Here is a 19,829-nt window from a genome sequence, read left to right as displayed (position 1 = left end):
CAACAGAGCTCTGATGTGAAGGAAGTGACCCTGTCAACATGATATATACCAGGCTGCAGAGCCTATACATCGAGGTGAAATTCAATGCTGTTCTTCAAAGAGTTGCAGCTCATAACTCAAACCCATGGAAGGCCCATGGCATAATTTTGAAAGCCCCAAGGAGCTATCTAAATTAGTGCAATCTGTCTCTGCCTACAGGCCAGCAGCACTGCAAGTTCTCTGCAGCAATACCTGCAACAGTCCTGGCTGTGAAAAACCTGCCCCATTTTCAAGCTTGTCTCAGGCATGTCCCTTTTTGCAGGGTTTGTGAGGTGCTCTTTAGAAGGCCAGCTGGGACGGACCAGTCCTTTGTGCCAAACCAGTCATTTCACTCAGTTGAAAGTGATAAACAAAAACCTCGTCCCAGGAAAGCACTAGTGGTGGCTTCAGATACAGAGGCTAGAACTGTCTGTGTTATTGAATGAGACTGATCTATTATTACTGCAGAGAAGAATCGAATCGGGATAATCCATCTCATAAATACTTAAAACTGTGCAGTGTAGAGGTGATGACAGCAGAATGGTTCATGTTGAAGACCAGAAACCATAACAGTGCCTGTTTAAGCTGTTGAAGCATCTGTATGTGAATGATCTGGTGAGGTCACACATCTTAGCACAAACTGCAGCAGACTTAGGTCTTGGGTATCCACAGTAATGTTAAGAAGTATATATCAGGGTGGAACTTGGTGTGTAGATTCTAAAATGCAAACGTATGTAGATTCTATTAACTGTGAGTGATGTTCTACGGACTTTTGAGTAATTTGGGATCAGATTTTGAAGAATTGGCATGAAATCAGAGCTACTAGAATGGCTGGAAGCCATTGAATTCTGAGAGTCTGTGAATACGTGGAAAATAAGGATTCAGAACCATATCATGGCTGTAAAATCGTATTAAGAAGTCACTTGGATAATGAAGGATTAAATTGTCAGCTTGTAGACTTGGAAAGCATACTAGTTTCAGTGAAGCCATGTCAGTTTACACCACCTAAAAATTGGCTTTAAGGTTATTGAATAGAAGATAATCTACTTGAATAGGTGTTTTTTTTTTTGTAAGAAAAAATATTTAAAAATTGTTTTCTATGTTAGTTATTCTAAAAGTTTTACTTCTGGGTAATCTTTTACTAGTCACCTGAATTCTTTCAAATAACACATTTCTGACTTCTGACTGGGAACTTCAGAACTAGGATTTAAATACCCTATTAGAAAAGTTGCATTAAAAATATAATCACAAAAGCAAAACCCAGGGTATGTCCCTGTGACAGAGGCAACTGAGTTCATAGTTGATACATAGTTTCCTGCAGAAAACAGAAGTTTTATTTGCAGTAGGTCAAATGTTAAAGTGAACAATGAAATCTGTATTATTTTTACTGATTTCAACAGTTTTCTTGGAAGCTTCCACTTCTGTATTAGTGCCATTCAAAACAACAATTGAAGGTAAGACAAAACCTAAGGACTAGTAATCAGTTCACAGCTAACTAGGGTTAGAGACAACTTGGCAAGGAAAGGAAGCAAGGCTTCCAAACTCCCAGGTTCAGTATCAGTTTGTAATATAAACCTGCTTATTCATCTTTGTAGCACTCAGTGGAACTGAACTGATAGGCACACGCTGTTTTCTGGAAGCAGCAAAGTCTCTAGAGACAGACGTTCCCTTTTCCGTTGAAGATAAGCTCTTCTCTCTACTGCTTTTCCTCAGAAGTTAAAGCAGATTTTTATGCTTACTTGGCAATCTAAAAATAGCACTGCTGAATATGCTTTTAACTCCTTAAATCTACTTCAAACGTTGGTTTTTTTTTTTTTTTTAATCTGTAGCATTAACACTGCTGTGGAATGCTACTCTCAAAACTGCAACTCTTGGAAGAGAAAGTGATCATTGTGAGAGACTTTGTCCTAATGACCTGTGAGCTGTAGAATCCACTGGGGCCTTGTTAAGCATCTCTTTCTGAAGCTGCCAAGATGGACAGCAATACCTTCTGGAAAGAAGGCTTCTTGTAGTGTCATACAGGCAGCATGAGCTTAGAAATTCAGCCTGTAAGCAACATGCTTACATGGGTTACTAATGCCCACTATTGGGTATTGAGAAATACTTATCAGAAGAAAAATGAAATTTAAAATTTTTGAAAAAATTCTTAATTTTAATTTTTTTAAAAGAAATATTTTTTTTTGACAGCGGACAGGTTATTATATCACTGGAATTTCAGTTCAAAAGTTCTCTAATTTCTGCTAAGAGCTGTGAGGTGCTAGGAGAGAAAAATCAGTATTTAAAATAAGATATCACTCCAGACTAAGCAATATATTTTCTTGTATGTATATATTTTCCTACTTGAGAAAAACTTCTTTTCCCTGGTTTAAAAAGGTGGTTCTTCAACATACATAGCATTAAGTGCTTGAGTAGTCCTGTGGACTACAGGAGGTTTAGGAATGTATGGGAAAAGCACTTTTGCAGACTTCTTTTAGCTGCTTAGATAGTCAAATTGCTGTTCCTATGAGCAAGTACTAAATATTGCATGAGTGTATCTTGAGGTAATGTAGTATTATGCCCTCCCAGTGCTGGAAGAAAATACCCAGATCAAAGATTATCTCAAAGATGATCTCAATTAGTTTAAGACATAAGCCTTAAGTATGATAATTAAGAGAGAAGTAGTGAACATCTGTTATCTTGTGATAATAGTATCTTCAGAAATGAAAATTACGTGAGGGTATTATAAAATATATAGTCCCAAAAACACGGAGCTTTTAAAAGCCAACCTTTGTAAGAAGAAATGATGAATGGAAAGAGATCGATTAGAACCACCCGCTGTTTACTGTGGGATGTTAGAGATGATTATAAGGAAAAAAAAATTACACTTATTTCAGTAAAAATTAAGAACTGCCAAAATGATAAAATGAAGCATCTAAAAGCTGCAAAGTATTTAGTACATAGCAAGGTAGGGCAGAATATTATATAGCTGCAAATATAGAAAAATAAAATGTGAGCAAGTAGTACTACTCTTTTGTCCTCAGTAAGTAGCTTTAGGCATAAATGTTGTCCTCTAGAATATTTTTTTTTTTTTGCAAAAGGAATAAAGATTTTTAAATAAGAGGACAAATCACTAAAACTTTATTAAGCACTCTGTGAGCATTGTGGTAATTTTTGAGGTCCTGCATGGCCATTACTGGTGATTGAAATCTGATCACTTTTAAAACCCAACATGCCCAAGAAACTGCAAAATGTTATACATGACTACACTCTTTAAAACATTCTTTGATGGGGCATGAAACAAAAAGATAAATTCAGTAATTTCAAAGCAGCATTATGGTTTGCAAACTTGTTTAGCATTAGTCGATTTCAAAGTCATAGAATTTTTAAAAAGTTACTTAAGAAGGCAGAGAATTCTTTGGAACTGAGCAATGCATAGGAGATCTCAGGCTACATTTTCAAAGCTACGTAAATGATTTACAGACATTGGCAACATCAGTGATTAGGAAACAGCCATAGAGAAAACATGAGACAACAATGTTGTCTCTCAGGTCCAGAAGTGATTTAAGCCTTTGGGACTGTACATTCAGAGATGTTTCCTTGTGATCTGTACCTCAAATATAATCCAGGCAACTTCTTACGTGGGGAAAATAATGCATAAATTGAGTAATAATGGGACAGTACAGCATCACAGTGATCATAGTAAAGGAATTATTTTGTAACTACAATGTCTACCAGTGAGGAAAAAAAGATATTCCAAAAGTGGAGGTGCTGAGTGTCTCCTGTGACTCTCTAAAATAAGATGGTAGCTGGATTATTTTCAGACATAACCAGTGGTGCCAAATGTCTTTGGTGACTCTCTGTTACTAGTTTGTCATACTTTTTAATAAACTGAAATTCTTACTTATAGAAATACCACTTTATATACCACATTATTTTCTTTTTTTTTTGAGTGCTTGGATATGTCCTATATATTTACATTCATCTACTATATGAAAATGTAGTATCATCAGCAAAGTGAAAAATATCAGTCATGAATGCTAAATTCCTTCTTTAAAGCATGAGGCATTTGGATTGCACATCTATACAATTTTTTTTATTTTTCAAAAATTAGGATAAAAAATGTCTGAAGATGATTGAATACCAGTACTGTGTTATAGGGTTGGCTGAAAAAAAGAAGAAAACATAAAAACCCTTCAAAAATTGCCCTATCTGAAACACATGCATCACAGTAACCAAAAAAAGGTGGACTTTCTTAAAGGTGCTCACACTTTCAAATGTTATCTCAGATTACACTGGCTGTGCTAGGAACCTTTTCCTTAGTGAAAGCATTTGTTTGTTTATACGTGTTAATACATATCAAACAAAGATTTAATTACATTTTAAATTATACTCTTTAGAACAGTGCTGATTTGAGAACAACCCTGATATGTGGGGGAGAAAATAAAACCTCAGTGGGTCATTGTTGCCAAAGTCAGTGAAAATTCTTACTCGGAGAAGTGCTGTCACCTGTACAGTCCTTGTGTGCTTTTAGTCAGACTTGTGCACTGTCATGTTCCTGCCTGTCCTGAGGCACTGGGGTCTGGGAATCTATTTCAATATTTAAAACCCTTTTTTCATTCTGGTTACAAGTGAGGGAAATGCTGTTTCACACCTGCATGCTGTTAGAGCTGACTCCACGCAAGCAGTGAGGGAGCTCAGGCAGGCCCATGGGCTAGCAGACTTCAAGTGGAATACCATTCCAAACAGATCTGCACTTTGTGTCCTTAACACTTGGCAATTTCTGCCCTATTATGTTTCTAGAGTCAGGCATTTCCAGCCTACTGCATGAACGCTGGCAGCTTTTAATGAGCACTTCAGTCAGAATGGCAGCTGCTGCTCAGCACTTGGGGCTCCTGGACTGTCCAGCTGGGTATATTAGGATTTTTTATGCTCATCTATAAAACTGTGTTTGCTTGAATGAATTCCCCTTGCTGAATTTCCCTGACAGAAACCTGCATCGGTGACAAAGGTTCTAGTCCCTGGCATTATGGTTTCTCAGAAAAGTTTTAAAGCTAAGATTTAAATCTAAGTTTGAATATCTGACCGTGGGAATACAAGACAGATACTGAATAATGTTAAAAAGAAGGATCAGTGGTTAAAATGAAAGGATAATTATTTAATTTCTGTGTGATGTTATATAACTTTCTAAAATATTGGAAAAAACATTGCAGAGTCACTTGCTGAGTGATAATGGCAATTCCAAGTTTTTCAGCACTTTTGAAAAAAAGTTAATATAATTTGCTAATTACTAGTATGCAAGGTGTCTGAAGGGCATCAGTGTCAGCAGAGAATGTTGTCTCTTTAGGTACATTGTGAAAGTAAGATGTGACCTTACCCCTAGAAGAAGGGAAGAAAAGGAATCACTTTCCTATTTGACAGAACAGAACATGTGTGGCAAGACAAGGAAATGAACTAGTTATTTTGGATATGGTATTTTAGACAGTATCACCTTCCCTTCTTAGGTAAGAAGTGTCCCTTGTCAAGCTTAGAACTCTGCATTTTGTCAAGATAAAATGTCAGCCCTCAAAGTCCTGCATATACTCCCTCTGGGATCACACCTGGATAGAATATCTTCAGTGATACAGGAATGCAGGAAATCCTGCATTTGTGAATTGAGTCTTGTTTCTTACTGAATTCTATTTCCTATCATGCTGCTAAGTAGAAATGCAGTTTGATGTGACAGCTGCCAATCCTGGTTGTATGCAGTCATTGAAGATGCTGTTATCTTTTTACTGAAACCTAAGCCATACATTCTAGTGTATGAAATCTTCAGTTGGATTCCTTTCTTTTTATAATCCATATCTTGTAGGTATAATAGAGATCATATAAACTGAAGTTTAAAAAAAAAGGAAAAAGGGTAAGTTTTGACCTGTCTCCTTCTAGTGAACGACTGAAAGGTTATTCCCTAGGAAATGTTGAGGTAATTTGTTACCTTGTTTTATGAGTGTGCTGTTAAATAGCTGATATATTTCCAATGAAAGGTGGCTGCAGTGGTGAAGGTAAATCGATTGCTTTGGTGAAATAATCCCGAGAGCTGGGTAATTGATTGCATTTTACTTTCGGTTTGCACGATCTTTTGATGTTCTTTGGGACCAAAAGCAATACAGAGTCAGAAGGTTGCTTTTATTTATTAATGAGGATTTCTTAGCACTGAATCTATCTGAATGCAAAGCAAAAGTTAAGAAAGAGAGAAATGCAGACAAATGAAGACTCCCTTTCCTCTCTCTCTCCACCCCACCCTTTCTTTTTCTCCTCTCTCTTTGGCAATAGTAATTAATTCTCTTGGTCCAGGAAATTGAAAAAATAAAGGAAAGTGAGTGCAGGCCAGCTGAGGTGAATGTCAGCACCAGAGCAGTATTGCATAGGTGCACACACAAGGCCCTTGCTTTCATTTGCTGCCTAGCATTTCAGCTCAATATATTCTAATACAGAGTGTCAAATTTTCAAGAAAATAAAACTTTCCAAAGTATTTCCTGGCTGCTTGACATGTCAATACACTTCCCCCCCCCCTTTTAAAAATTCTTACTAAAATGTTTACATTTATCATATCTGTTAATTAACATTGCATCTGTATTTGCCACAGCTTTATTCTCCTCCAGGGTCTGCTTAGCTTGAAGAGGCAATTGTTATAAAAAATGCCAACAAAGTATTATGACAAATCCATCTACAAGAATTCCCAAGCTTCTGGTATAAGAAGAATTAGAAAAGCTGAGATAAGCAGCCCTACATTGTTTCTTGGCTTATATTTATGAAGGACTTCATACATTTGTACAAAAACCAGAGTTGTTATTGAATAGCTGTAAGATGATCACTAGAACTCAATCTTCAGCAATAAGTTCCAGTAAGCTCGGAAACATCCTTAAGTTTTATTCTCAAGAGGAGAACACTCATTATGTGCGCTTTTTTCACTGGGCATCTGAAAGAGGGAGTCTAGTATTCCAAGTAAATTAAGAGGAGAAATGTATCTTTTCTTTTTTGAGGGGGAAAAATATAAATATTTAAGAGTTTCTTTATCCTACAAATCCCTACTTTTGAGTATAAGAGGAATTTCCAGATTGAATGGAAGCTTCAAGATCAGAATGGGAGGATTAGAATGATAATGCCAGACTTAGCATCAAACTTGATTTCATCTTTTGAAAATACAATCCACTACAGAATGAACAGTTTTAAGATCAAGTGCTTTAAGTAGATCTGGCTACAACTTTTTCTGAGGATATAGTCTGAGGTGGTGGTGACATAGTATAATTGCCTTTAAGATGTGTAAATGACTGTGCCAGCTACAAGATGGTACATAAATGGTCCCAGATAGGAGGTCTGTACTACCAGTGAGCAGATCTACCATATGTTGATGAGGTGAGCAGCCAAGCAGAAATTTGGAAGACATAAGTTAAAAATAGATGGATAGTGGTGTATAAAGAGAAAGATTTAAAGCTAAAGCAGGGGGAATAGGGAGGCACAGAGGAAAGATACTAGTATTGCTTGTGGACAAGTGGGCAGATGATCACTTGTTTCATGTAGGAAATTGATATAGTCACTGAATTATGAGTCTGGTTAATATAGGCCTAATTCTTTTTGTTTCATAGTGAAATCATCATGATTTAAACATCATTCTTCTTGAGATTCCAGTCCAAAAATACTTGAAAGTTCCTGTGCAAGAACAAGATTATTGCTACATATGTGATGCCTTTGATATTGTCCAATGGACAAGATGAACAAAAAATCTCCAGACTTTAAAATTATAAACAGTTGCAATTCTTCCTTTTACACCAAAACTAAGTTGCTTGGAATTGCTGTAGCTAAAACTGTAGTGGACTCATGATCTGTTCATTCATTAAAGTAGAACAATCTTATAAGCTGGTTGTACATGTGCTTCTGATGAAGGAAAACTGGGTTTCATGCTGGATTCTCTCTTTAGCTTGTCTACATTAAGGTGTGCTCTCGGGGTGACAGAATAAAGTATCAATTATGTGGCCTGTTGGGAGTACACTGACCTGAGTACTGGAAAAGAATTTAATATGCTTTAAATTTTTACCTGCAAAACAGGCAGCCTATCCAACCAGTTACAAACCCTGTCAGCTTAAACAGTTAAGTGGAATGAATGCCTTAGTAGAAATGGTGCTGGAACAGAGAAAATAAGATAAAATTTCCTGTTACAGTTTGGAGTCTTGAGGGTGACATTTTGAGAAGGAAAATCTTTTATGGAGAAAAGTATGAAGAGATAATACTTATCCCTAAAGGAATCTTATTGTGTAAAATTATATTATTATTTTTTAAATGCATATGACAGCTGATGTGGGTAACTTTTATTTAATACTTTATCTAAGCACAGACTTTTATTGTGATAAAGTAAATGTATTTGATTTCTGTTAAGATGGCTTGAAAGGAAAAAAGGGTAAGGGTCCCTTCTTTGCTTCCATTTAGCATGTACGATTCAGTGAAAAGCCCAAAATTATAATGTGACTTTGAGGATTGCCTATCCTCATTTGATTTATTTGAATCTTCTCTCTTTTTGCATTAGCATTTCAATATTTGGGTTTATTTCTATATTTAGGCATTTTACCATATTTAACCTTTTTACTAAGACCCTATAATCTCTTTTCTTGGGTAATTTCAGTAATTGCAGTAAGAGGTCACCAGTGACAGAACTGTTGCTGGAAAGGACTTCTGGGAACCATCAACTCCAGGCCCTGCTTGAGGTGGTGCTATTACTAGAACTTGGTCCAGCCAGCCCTGGCCTTGTCTGGCTGAGTCTTGAATACCCCCAGGGTGTTCTTGCTGAAAAGCCTGTCTCTGTGCAGCACTACCTTCCTTGAGAAAAAGGTTTTTATTTGATGTCTACATGACTCCCCTTCAACCTGTTGTGGGATTTTTTTGTCACTTTCATACTAATATTGAGTTTTTTTGAGCCTTAAAAAAAAAAAAAAGCCTCTTGCAGCTTACATCTCAGTTCTGTTGTCCTGTTATCAGAAGCTGACAAAATCTTCTGTGGTTTGTTGTTTGGTTTTTTGGGGGGTTGTGTTTTGGGTTTTTTAATTAATCTTGCAGTATAGTCAGAGAAGAAAAAATGAGTTACTTCTAAGGGTTCTGTTTGTGGTCTTTCATATAGACCACAAACTTTTTTTAGGGAGTAAACAAGCAGAAAAACTGAAATGAACAGATTTTCAGGCTCCTTTATAAATGGAGAACAAACTTTACTTTCCTTATGTGAAATAGTGAAAACTTACCTTTTGGGTTTTCAAGTAACAAGTGCTATAACTGGTTGTCAAAAATAACTTAAATTTTGTCTGAATATCTAGTTATCATTTTATGGTAAGATAGATGAAAACAGTAACACAGGAATCCTAGTGTATTGGATAATCTAGTCCCAATGAGCTCTTTGAAATCTTTTTACACCTTTGAAGTGCAGTACATTACCTAATCCTAACTGCATCTCCTGGGTACAGGATTCTTATGGGAAATAATTACTGGTGGCCTAAGGAAGCCTCCTCAGCATGTGCTCTTTCTCAAGACTTACTTATGTATCCTGACCATCTGAAGAGGTAATTTAAGAGAAACTTGTGGTTTTTTACAATTTCTCAATCAGTTTATATCCATGAAAAAAAATTAGGAGAAACTTCTAGTCAAGACACTTTTTTTAGCACATTATTAGAACAAATTGGACTTCCACAAGTGGTGGCAAACCACTTGGCTGCTTCTTTTGCAGTTAAGTTACAGTCTCTGTCAAAAAGTTTCTGCCTCTGGTTTACATTTTTGTTGAAACTGAGACCCCCTACGATCTAAGACCCCCTATGATCTGAGATCTCCTATGACCTTTCCACACAGAGAACAAATGGATGTTAATCTGTAACTTATGTCAGCTCTGGAAACACTGTAAACAGTTGATTTCACTTCATTGTGAATACTCTAATCTTCCTCTAAGAGATGATGGTGCTACTCATGCAAGCAGCTTGGAAACCTGCAATTCTTTAAAAGAACAAAGAGAATTTTGAGAACAAGTACATTGCAAGGTGGCTGCCTGCATCTTATTTTCTGTTGTTATTGGAGAGTTCTTATTTATCATAACAAATAAATTCTATTTGACTGTTGAAAGAGAATGAGAAATAGAGGTCTGGATAATACATCGATCTAGTCTGTCAAGCTGAGGGTTGATTTGAAGGTCAGTCGTGTTCTTTTTCCACTTACCCATAACATGATGACTATTATGATATATGTGTAATATAATTTGGAAGAACAAAAAGGGTTTTCAGATTTCTGATTATAATCCTGTTTGAAGCTTTAAAATAGATGTTTGGGTTTTTTAAATTGAAACAGTTTTATACATTAGTATCCTTGTACCATTAGTCATCAGTCAGCCCCTTTTTTGCCTTAAGTGTAAATACTGACAGAATCGGAGCAAGCTGTCCTGTATGAACTTGTTCCTGATTTGGTAAGATTTCAAGGGTAGTGGGATGTCAGGTTGATGCTTTTCCTCTCTCCTCAGAGAGCAGAATAGGCCAGGATACTTCAGAGTATCCTTCAGAGGTGTAGCTCCAGTGGCAATACTGGGGTTTGCTGTTGGTAACATACATTGGCCAGGGAATTTAACAAGGCAGGAACATATAGATATATACAGGAAAAAACAGATTAGTTCAACAGTTAGCAGTTTAGCAGATGAGATTTGATTCATGTAGTCCCAGTGTGGGCTTAAAACAGCAAATATGAATACTTGGGAATTTATTCCTGAAAAAGTGGTGTGGAGGGGCAGGTGAGGAAGAGAGTTGAGAAGCTCTTCAAAGACACAGCTGGTTCTAAAGCTGGTTCTATCAAAAAAGTTAGGAAAGAGGTCTGTGAGCATCAGAAACATAGATTATAGGAGCCTAGTTGCCACATATGGACATAGATCATCTACTGGACAGTGCTGCTTAGTCACAAAATTAGCTTGTGGGGGGTGTAGCTGGGGTTAGTCTCTCTTGCTGCTTGGGAAATCATCATGATTTGATCCAGATGATGGATTGGGGCAGTCTGAGTTTGGATAGCACCGATCTTGTTACTCTCAGCTCTGTATCCACAATCCTGTCATCATCTCCATGTAGAGATATGTGACTGCTATGCCAGTGAGAGATGAGTAGTTCCTTCTAGCCTACCTGCTGCTTATGCATGTTCGCACGAACTTCACCTTGAGCACCTTGTTAACTCCCCTATGGCTAATGCAGAGGGAGAATAAGGCATACAGAAAAGAGTGTGTATAGGCATCCATCCTTAATGAAGATGTTTCTTATCCTGCAGACATTTTTATTCTTAATGTCAGCAAAACTGAAAATTACAAGTGTTTCTAAAACACAACTGCATTTGACCTGACCTCAGCAGCTCCTCTGCTGCTGCACAAGGACAAACCACTTTGCTTCCAAAAGAGCAATAACCTTATTCTCTATGCACAGACCCCATGAATTCATTTTATAAGAGAGCTGAGTAGCAAACCTGAGATGCTGATCAAAGTTGATTCTTTAGTGAAGTGAGGAATACTCAGGCAAATTAATGATACTTCCTTGAGTGTGCATTTAAAGCCTTATTAAGCTCAATACTGTAAAAGGCAAAACTATCCCCTCCCATTCATACTCTTAGGCCTCAGTAGTTACATTTCTTCTATTACCAGAGGCTGGAGGCCAAGGACTGTTATGTCAAAAGTAGTACTGCAAATGTTGAGCATAAGTACTGGAGACAAATTTAACATACGGACTTTGTAAAGCTGTATGGGATTAATCTAGGCTAGGATCCTGAATCCTCAGTGATCAGCACAAGCTGATTCAAAGGATAAAACCAGCAGCAGGTACTTGTCTGAAACTGTCTTCAAGGAAAGTTTTTCTTTTTAGGCACAGTAGTTAGAGATTGCAGCAGTGCTTCAGATGGTGTTTAAAGAGTCTGTCACCTCTTTCCAAGAACTGAATATCTTGAGCATCTGCTAGATATTCAGAAGTGATTCAGATCAGGTCTCTAAGGAGGAAAGGTAACAAGGGTTTGTAAATATGATCAAATCCTACAATAATAACTGAACATCAATGCTAGCTTTAATGAGAAAAACAGAAGGTGTTAAAATGAGCTAGAAAGCTTTTAGGCCTATTTAGTCTCTCTGCCAAATGAACAGCTTTAATACACAAGCTTTTTGCATGCTCATGCAGTTAACTCAGTATGTTTTATAATGCTTGCCTTGTTAGTGAAAGATAAGAATTTCATTGAAATGCAACAACTTCAGTGAAAATATCTGTTATTTCCTGATTGCTTAACAATTCTGATTTCTTCTGATTTCAATCCCATTACAAGAATTACAAGTGAGGAAGGACTCCTATACAGCTGCTTCAGAAATTGTTTGTCTTCAGTGGCACATTTGTTTTTCATCTGAGTGTTGACTTAAATTGCATTTCATCCCTCATTTATATTTCTCATCTGCATGATAACATTGTGCACGCTGATGCAGTTTCTCTTGCTATCATTCACGACTCTTTCTGACTTCATTTGACACTGTATTAAGGTAGACCACATTCTTGTTAACATTAATAAGCTCCAAAGTGGTTGAGTGCTGCTTTGAGTGAAGACACATGAAGGGAGGGAAATGTAATGACTGTACACACTGTGAAGTGAAAAGGCTGTCTTAATGGACTAAAATCAACTTAGAGGATAAAATGATTTGACTAACATATAGTTGAGATTAACTTGTCTGATTCAGCCAACAGCTTGCTTAAAGTATCATTATTACCATATCACTAAGACCTACATTGTAAAGGGTTCCCTGAGTCTGATAGCTCTGGTAGCACTCATGCCTGTAAAACCTAATTTTACTCCTGGGTAGGTACTTAGTCTAATTTATTTCACTTCCTTATGCTTATTGCAGAGAATATATTTGGACATAACATTTGTTCTCAAAGTCTTTTGAAATGAAAAAAACCCCTAAGCTACCGGAATGTCCTCACAAGGAGAGTGGCCAGTTCAGAGAATTGTTCTCAATGAAACTGGGTCTGAAATCACGCTAAGATTTTCTCTGTATTTATGGATTGCATAACTTGTAGTGTCAGCTGCTGGATGGCACAATATACTTCCAGTCACAACAAACATTCACACAAACACTATACTATGCGTGAAGGAAAAAATCGTGACAATGATTTTATTATGGTTAATGGAGCCATAGAGCTCAACATGGTGGTACAGTGTGTCTGCAAAGAGGGTTTTGGTTTTTTTAACTTTACATTAATACTTGAGAGATGACTGAAATAAAAATACTTTAAATCTAATGCAGGATTAAAACACAGTTGGGTGTTCTTCAGTCTTTATTTTGTACTTCTGTTGCTAACATACAAAAACATCACTGTCTTTATGTTTCCAAAGATATTTTTCTTATTATATCATTACTTCATTATATCTTCTAGCAAGTAACATCACTGGCAGTCGATCTGTGTATGCATATGGACAATTTTTTCCGATATTTTTACTTAAAAGTTTTGAAAGGGTGAAGCATAAATGTAGCAAGGTTCTCCATTCTGTGTGCCAAGAACCTTCTTTCTTCAGAAAGTTGGAGCACTTGTTTTCCAAGAATTCTGTGGAGAGACAGAACTTTTTCACAACTCGAATTTTTGAAAGTGAATTGGATGCAACCGAGACTTTCAGAAAAGCCTGATCTCTTAGCAAACATAGGAGATACTGAAAACATGAGATACTGGAAATTTTGTGTATCCTTGAGGGCGGGCAAATAAGTCAAGACAAGTCTATAAGAAATATGTTGAGCCACTTTGTGGGGCACATTGGCTGTACTTGCTGTGCATTTTACGTGACTTCTTATATTGTGTATAAAGTGCAAATATTAGAAGTGCTGAGACCCTTGTAACCAGGACTAGAACTTCTAGAATTGCTGTGGTAGTGAAGCCGAGTAAAGTGGATACACTCTGCTGACCTACTGTTTTAGAACTTACTTTTTTTAGTAGACTTTCCTCTCCAAAATCTTATGCCAATAATGACAAAGCAACAGAGTAAATAAGTAGGTACTTTAGCCAGAAAGTTCAGCTACTGACCTGTGTGCTAGGGATGATTTTACATTTCCCAGCATGCATCCATTTTGAAAGTTATCGAGGGGAATTTGGACTTCTAGGCCACTGCAGAATAATCACTGAGCAGTTATTTGCTGAAGACAGTCGCTATTACTAAGGTCCTTACTCCACATCCTTTGAAGGCACTGAAGGATTGTTATTGATTTTTGAGTAGCATTTGTAAGGGGCCTGTGCACTTCAGACCAACTGGACCACATCATTAGACTATCTAAGGGATTTTCCATCAAATATATTTCTGAAGGCAACACTAATAGAAGAACTCTTAACCTCTGAATCAGAAGATGGATGTATTAGTATTTTAAAGGAAAGAGCTTCAAGAAAACAGCTGCTAAAAGGCTGTTTGAAGTTATGGATCACGAGCTAATCCTTGATTTATGAAAGCAGCATGGTAACAGTTTTCTAATTAATTGATCTGATTGTTCTCAAGAGTGTTGGAGTCTTAATATTCACAGGAGTCAATGATTAGGAAAACCTATTTCTTGGCATCAAAACAAAGTGGACTCTTAGAAAAAAAGAATGTAACAGCTGCTTGGCCACACTCATTGCACCAGTGGCAGCTGGTGATGTAGCCACGTGAGTCCCATGCCAATGGACTGACTCACCCAACCTTCTCCTCTGGCATGGTCCCTCTTCTGTTGTAGCAGTATTTTAAATACTCCCAACACTGCTCTGAGGCTCCCTGGCTCTGATAACACCGGGCACTCAGGGCTACACGTGGAGGTTGAGGTTCCCAGTTCCTGAGCGCTGCTGCAGCTGGGGCTGTGTGGGTGACCCGTACTCACCACTGCTTTGCATTAGGCTTTGGATGAACACATCTGAATGTGTTGCAGAAATCCTGGGTTTTTGTAATAGAATTTTAGAGTCAGGTCAAATTGAGCTAACTGAGATTTAGGTGAGATTACAGTAAATTTCACCTCTAATTAATTGAGCACCAATAGCACCTCAGCCAGAGCTGACACAATTTTTTTAAAAAGAACAGATTTCCACACCCGAGTTACAAATAAAATTTTAACGGGTTAACTTGGAAACAATGGTATCTATATCTGCCAAGCAAAGACTAAAGTTTATTTACTGCGAGAAGCTAGAATTAAAATTTCTGTTAAAAAAATTTCTCTTTCTAAAAAAATTAAGCACACAACTTCAACTTTGTCTTTTACCTTCGATTAGTGTTAATCTTGGGTTCTCATGCAACCTAATTTACTGTTTCCATAAATAGAATCCAAACAAGAATGCTATTTTTTTGAAAGAAAATACATATTCCCAGGGTTTTACACTCAAAATCAAGCAAAAACATGAGGAAATTAGTCTTCAGTTTTAGGACTTTCCTTTCTTACTACAATCTGGTTATCTTGACCGCCATGTTAGCTAGTAAGTTTACCCAAATACCAGTCTGGTGTTATTGTAATTGCTACTGACAAAATGCTTATGCATAACTTCTCCAAATTTGTGAAGTTTATTAACAAGTGAGAAATGTAAACTTGAGAAAGCCAACACATTTTTATCTTTATTATACTGGATATGCCCTTCCAAAGGACACAGAGTTTGCTCAGAAGTTCGGCTTTAAGAGATCATAAAGCTTTTGAAAATATTTATTTAAAACACAAAACTTGCATGTGTTTTCCTTGTAAATAAAGGATAATGTAGTGCAGAAGAAGTTTATTTAAACTATGCATACAAATATGCATGAATGCCAATTGGATTCAATTTTGCTGCCTTAATTTGAATTAACTGATGGGTCTTTTGACATAAGCTGTACTAATTGTTGCTTATTTGGGTGCAGTATATCAGTGAGCATGGCAATCAAAAGCTTATCCAGATGTTCATATTTTCTTTGATTGCCCACAGCCTTAGGTTTGAAGAAAAGTCAATCAGCAAAATTATTCTTAGCAGCTGTCAAGGTACTGATCACATTACCATAATAGTCAGAAAAGCAGAATGACTCTGATTCCCCTTTCACTTACCCTGGTATCAGCCCTCAGTAGCTCTCTGCACTCTTGGTTTGATACCATCACAAAACAGGGAAATTTTGTGAAATTAGAGCAAATGCCCTTACGAGTAGTTGATTTCACCACAGCGAAGCATGAATGTATTTTTATCTTCATATGAATTTATATTTATGTGAGTAACTTCTATAAAAGTATATTTTGTATGTTTTATACTGGTATATGTTTACAATGAGTTATTGACGGATGGGATATTTTTTTCAAACATCATATAAAAGCTTTTAAGAACTTGAAAAATGAAATGTATTGCACCCATGTGCAGGAAACCTAACCCTACTGAAACAGTTTCTTTGGATTTGCCTTAAAACTTTTGGACTCCTGTAAGATACATCAAGCTTTACATTTACTACACAAACAATTTCTTTCAATTCTATTGTGTTTTCACAAAAGCATCCAGATAAAATTCATTTGTGTGTATTTTTTTTTTCAGATATTATAAAAGCATCTGACAGAGAGAGTTTGCATTGATTTTCTTTTGAGACAAAATACAGTCAAAACTGTCTTAACCTTTCTCTTCTTTTATCCCCAGGTGTTTGAAATGTGTCCATGCATTTCCTGCATAATTGGATCCTACCTCATTAAGGGTAAGACTTTGTTTTGCAATCCTGATAGGAACAGTAGTTAACAAGGGGGAATGCATGGTTTGCACCTGTGTTAACTTAAGAATTACCTGGAATAATGGTCTGGAGTTCTCCCCTGCTCAGGAATGTTTTACCTTGCAGTCCTCACCTGGCTGCCTGGCAGCTGAATACTTTGAGCAAAAATTATAATCCCATTTTTTTCTGATGCCCTCAGCCTAAGACAATTTGCAGGCAAGGAGAACTGAGGGGAAGAGAGCCCAGCCTCTGTCTATGTGTAGGACTGGTGCAGGTCTCTTACTTGTTGCATAGAAACATGCTGAAACTGTGAAAGTAGAAGAGTCCTTGCCATGGTCCTTAAAGGTGATGGACTGTGGAAGATTTCTTATTTTCAGGTGTTTATCTTTGAAGTTTGCTGAAATGTCCTTCATGTTTCATGAAGGGCAAAAGCAGACCTGTGGGCAGTAACAGCACTGTGTGCTTCTTCTTCCTATTGAGTAACAGAGTATGTACTTCTCTTTTAGACCTTTTAATGTGTGTCATGTCAAAAAGATGAATTTAACCTGACAGATGAAGATAATAAGGGAAAGATTCTGGAAATGTTATTATGGGTGATGAGCTCCAGCAGCAATTAATTCAGGAATGAGATTGCTGAAGGAAGCTCCCAGATTCAACCACAAAACCTTGAATGTGGCTTAGCTCTCAATCAAAGCTTTCAGGAAAAGAGATTACATGAAAGAGGAGCTACTGCATCCACCACAAAGCTGCTTATTTATGACTCATGTCTCAGTGGAAGAGTTTTCAGCATAAGAACTTTTTGAATGGTGCTTCAAAATCAATGACACACAACCCTAGCTAGTTTATAGAGTTGTTTGCATACCTGCTATTAGAAGGCCCACAGCTACTAAGTTTTGCAGCCCTTTCTACCACAGAAATACTGAGGTAAAGGAAAAAAAAACAACGCTGTTCTTCCCTTCACTCTCCAAAAAGGTTGCCAGAGCACATGCACAGCTTTGTGTGTTGTGAGGAGGAGAGGGAAAGGTTTGTATTTTGTGGGTTTTGGTTTTTTGTTGGGTTGGGTTTTTTTAACCTTATTTATGCCTTTGAAGAGATAACAACTAAATATGAATCCGCTTCTTCCACACCTACAGATATAAAAATCTGTGGATGCTTTGTCTGGGACATTAATATGATGCTTTTAAGGAGAAATGAGAATTGAGGGGAAGAAAAATGCCTGACAAAATGATGCTGGGCTGAGGCAGCCCCATGGACACAGAGAACCTGTGCTGCCAGTGTCAGACCAAACTCCCTCCTTGGTAGAGGTGGAAGCTTTGCTCAGAATAAATATCCAAATAAGTGTAATTAAAGCCATGTCTTAAAAGAGGGCTTTTGTGTATTTCATCAAATACTCAAGTGCTAGTATCACCTTGAGTGCTCTGTGCAGTTTTGGGTGCCACAATACAAGAAAAATCTAAACCTATTAAAGAGCAGCCAAAGGAGGCTACAGAGATGGTGAAGGGCCTTGAGGGGAACCCATATGAGGAGCATCTGAAGTCACTTGGTCTGTTCAGTTACAACTTCCTTGTGAGGGGACGAAGAGGGGCAGGCATTGATCTCTTCTCTGTGGGGACCAGTTACAGGACCTGAGGGAATGGCCTGAAGTTGTGTCAGGGGAGGTTGGATATTAGAAAAAGGTTCTTCGCCCAGAGAGTGGCTGGGCACTGGAACAGGATCTCCAGGAAAGTAGTCACAGCACCAATCCTGCCAGAGTTCAAGGAGCATTTGGAAAATGCTCTCAGGCACACAGGTATGATTTTTGGGGCTGTTCTGTGCAGGGCCAGGACTTCGGTGATCCTTGTGAGTCCTTTTCAACTCAGGATATTCTATGATTCCTCAGCTGTACTTCGTCATGTTTCTTTGTAATCCTCCCTTGTCACACATACTGTGTTTGTAGGCCCTGGGCTTTACCCTTTTCTGCTTTTTGCAATGTTACAGCCCTGACCTCTGTGTATGTGAGTCAGCCTGCATTTATTTACAGATATTTGGGAGCACACATCAAGCTCTGTCTTCCTTCACTGTGTTTAAACAGAAAAGTTCGGAATGATATCTGGCTATGAAAAATATTCCAGTGTTGCAAGAGAGCCCTAAAGTACTTTGATGTTTTTGCTTCCTCTGAGTTATGCCTCTCATTAGTGTTAAATGTATCATTTCATACACCATCACAGCTGAGTTCCACTTGGGTAACGTGCATCTGAATTTGCTGTATATCTATATGATGTATTTATTGTTATGCATATTAAGAGGTTATTAACTAACTGTGCTTGCATATGTTTCAGCCCTTAGTTGGCTATCAAATTTGTGATTTCTCTTTCATCTTAGTTTTATAGTAGATGATTCTAACCTAGTCATTAAATTTAATGAGTAATCACACTGGCTAGCTGCTGTTTCTACATGGTACACTTGTGCATACAGTCATCAGAAAGATTATGCAAAACATGAGAAATGAATGCACACGTGCAAAACTGCATAATGTCTTGAAATAGTCAAGAATCATTTAATCAGGAAAAATTTCAGGTATTGTCAGTTCACGTGTACTGTCCATTTTTAAATTTTTTTATTGCTTTCTCCAGGAAAATTTTCTTGGAAAGATGTGATGCCAGTTCAAATGTCGTTCCTCAGTGCCACAAAATAATGTGGCTGCTCCACAAGAATAGAGATCCTGCAGAGCAAGCAGTGTCAGGACTGTTTTGAGAGTGAGAGGTGAGCGTGGGAAGGGAGGGGATGGAGAGCAAGGGACAGGGACGTGGCTGCAGCCAGTGCTGCAGGTATTAGCAGTGCTGTGTTTTCCGTAGAGACATGGAATCGTTGCTGTTGGTTTTAGGTGTGTGTTTTGTAAACCGGGTTTGCTGCTGCCTCCTTACCAGGGGGCTGGTGTACCCCTGCTAATTGGCAATGAGAAACAGACCCTGACCCCTGCTCTACACCAGCAATCACATGGGATGCTCCCAGACTGGCCATAAAGATTTCTCACCCTCTTGCCCTATATTGAGGGAAGCAAATTCTCCTATCATCCTTTTCCCACATATTTCCCCACTACTTTCTTACTTCCTGCTCCCCCTCCACATTTTCCTCCTTTCTGT

At 37.6% G+C, this 19,829-nt stretch overlaps 1 long non-coding RNA gene across 3 annotated transcripts in view; it reads left to right on the top strand.

Annotated features, from left to right (window-relative positions):
• Positions 1-19,829, top strand: part of LOC108641209 — a 115,909-nt gene that overhangs the window by 80,189 nt on the left and 15,891 nt on the right. For all 3 annotated transcript variants that reach the window (XR_003916170.1, XR_001921833.2, XR_001921832.1), the window contains exons 3-4: positions 16,641-16,695; positions 19,320-19,449. This is a non-coding gene — a long non-coding RNA (uncharacterized LOC108641209). The remainder of the gene's footprint in view (positions 1-16,640; positions 16,696-19,319; positions 19,450-19,829) is intronic.

This window comes from Manacus vitellinus, unplaced genomic scaffold (assembly GCF_001715985.3).
Source record: "Manacus vitellinus isolate BGI_N305 unplaced genomic scaffold, ASM171598v3 scaffold_56_pilon, whole genome shotgun sequence".
NCBI lineage: Eukaryota > Metazoa > Chordata > Aves > Passeriformes > Pipridae > Manacus > Manacus vitellinus.
This window is presented reverse-complemented; position numbering and strand designations above follow the sequence as displayed.